The 2,619-nt window shown below is 43.0% G+C and overlaps 1 pseudogene; it reads left to right on the top strand.

Annotated features, from left to right (window-relative positions):
* The first annotated feature begins 259 nt into the window (after positions 1-259).
* Positions 260-2,344, top strand: LOC143407909 (melanoma inhibitory activity protein 2 pseudogene; annotated as a pseudogene).
* The last annotated feature ends 275 nt before the right edge of the window (positions 2,345-2,619 follow it).

The raw sequence follows: 2,619 nt of genomic DNA, 5'->3' as shown, positions 1-2,619 counted from the left end.
GCGCTTCAGGATGCACTGTGTAGGGAAGGAAGGGGCCAAGACTCCCCTGATGGGCACTTGAGTACCACAAGGCTCCTGGGAGTCCTCCACCCTAGCTCCCCCATCTCAACCCCCCCCCCTTGCAGGGGTTCTCAGTGGTCTTCTCCGTTGCCTGGTGCAGGTTGGAATTCCTGAGCAAAAACCTGAGTGTCCACAGCCTATGTTGGACTGCCTGGGCAGGCAGTGTTGTGGTGGCAACAGCCAAAGAAATCTTGGCATGATGGAGGCACCAAGGACTGCCCCTCAGCCATAATAGAGGGTGGTCCTGGAAGAAGTAGGCAGGGTTGTGGCAGCATTGTCTGAAGACATGAAGCCAGGCCCTAATCCTTATGGCGTTCCGTGGGAGTTGGTGATGTGTAGAGCTATTGGATGTTTTGCTCTTCTCTTGTTTTTGTGGAGAAGTTTTCAGTGTGTTATAAGCAGGCTTTATGTGGGAAGAGAAAAACAGCTGGCTCTAAAACTTTCTAGAAGAATTGAAGAAAAATGTGAACTACTTGAAAAAGTTAGCCTTCTTCAAAAAGAGCTTGAAGGCTTAGAGTCAAATTTAAAGGGTGACAGTTTTGAGAAGGGGCCAAGAGAAGCCCCAAATTTGGAGGCAAACTATGAAAAGCTGCATAGGTCCAAACCTAGCCATGGGGATGAAAGACTCTTTCTAGAAAAAGAGCTAGAAGAGCAAAAGGCCAAACATTGTAAACAGGATGAAATCATGGCAGATATATTGCGAAGGATAAAGTCCCTCGAAGGTGAATCAGGATCCCTCAGATCACAAATAGCTGAAACTAAAACAAACCTGAGACTGCTTCAAATGAGTGAGGAAGGACTTCAGCTGGCAATGAAAGAAGCTTTGGATGTAAGTTCCCAGCTTCAGCAAATTCAGAAACCGATCTTACAAGGAGAAGCTGAAGCATGGAGGGAACAAGGACTTGTCCAATGTAAAGAGAACACCACATTGGAAGACTCTCAAGTCCATGCAGAACAAGTTCAAAGTGATAAAGAAAATCACAGGGAGTCTCTGACTGAAGGCTTGCTGAAGATGAAAGATATGTCTTCTCCAAGCACAGGAGCCCAAACAGATATTGGGAACTTGAAAGGGGGAATGAGGACTGAATCAGGAATTGGTGCTCACTTGGATGATGAGCCAAAAGGAGCTTTGAAGAAACTGGTTGATGGTGCTAAGCTAAAGGCCTCCTTAGAAACCTTAGAAGGACAAAGATATCAAACTTGTGCTTTCTTATCTGAAGTAGAGAAAACAAAGGAAGACCTTAGAGAACAGATTAGAAGTCTGAAGACTGAACAGGCAACCTTGCTGTCAGAAAATACATGGCTTGAAGGTGAGAATGAGAACCTTCAGCAGAAATTTAAAGTCATGATAGAATGCTATCAAGAAAATATGATGACACTCCATGGGAAACTCAGAGTAGAGGAAAATTACCGGGTGGAGCAAGAGGAGAAACTTTCCAAGGTCAAAGAAGAGATGGGACATACAATGGAAGAGCTGGAGACCTACAGAAAGCGAGCCAAATATCTTGAAGAAGAATTGGAGAGAACCATTCAGTCCTGTCAGGGGAAGATTATTTACTCTGAGAAAAAAGCACATGAGAGTGAGTTGGCGGCTTGGATTGCTGAAAGAAACCTCCAGTATTTCATGAAACAAAGGCTCGCAATGGACAAAAGTTAACTGAAAGGGAGCTTCAATTTGAACTTGTAGAGGAAGATCCCTGTGCACTTGGTGTTTCAAATGCAGCATTGGGCAGAAAGCATTCCCTTAATGGTCTCTCACCATTGGGTCCTCCTTGACAAGGTGGATGTTATTCAAATTATGGTAAACCATCGTGACCAGCAGAACTCAGAGGTTCTAATATGCCTTCTTTGGATAAAGAGGATGGGCCTATGTCTTCAGAAAGTCAATTCAGTAGTAAGGAGACCAAAGTCGATCTTGGTGATTCCAATGTGCCCGATTCATCTCTCTCTGCTGAAAACCAAGCAACTGGCTCTGGCTCATTGTTGGCACCTTTCCCTCCAGTCAGAGGTGAATTGTTTCCTGTGGACCCAAGGATTCAGTTCATGAGAAGAGGACCATTTTTCCCTGTGCCTCCTCCAGTAAACACATTTGGAGCACCTCAAGATCTTTTCCACTGGTCCCACCATTTTTTCCAATGTCAGATGTCTATGCCTGGAGGTATTTTCCTCATGAGCTGGATTTCCTCCCCCCAAACCCCCGCATTCTGAAAGTAGAAGTGAGTTCCCTTCATTCTTCATTCCACCTTCAAGTGAGCCTGCTACTGAACATCAACAAGAAACCTGATGTTTTTGATCTCTCTTCAAAAGTAATTTGACTTATCTCTCATTTTTAGTTTTTAAGTAACTACTTTTACTTAAGTAAGTGATTATACTTTTGCTCCCATTGAAGCTAAATAAAACTATAATTCTTAGGATAGTATTTTGGAAATAAAGATGGTTTAAATATGAATCTTATGAGTAAATTATTTCCATTCTATTTTACTCTAAAGATTACAGCATTGAATTTGATTAATCCATGATTCCATAACAACAATGGGAGTTTCAGGTATGTCATCTAGC

The sequence above is a fragment of the Callospermophilus lateralis genome, chromosome 10, assembly GCF_048772815.1.
Source record: "Callospermophilus lateralis isolate mCalLat2 chromosome 10, mCalLat2.hap1, whole genome shotgun sequence".
Classification (NCBI taxonomy): Eukaryota; Metazoa; Chordata; class Mammalia; order Rodentia; family Sciuridae; genus Callospermophilus; species Callospermophilus lateralis.
The sequence above is the reverse complement of the archived record's forward strand: the minus strand, read 5'-3'. Positions and strand labels throughout refer to the sequence as shown.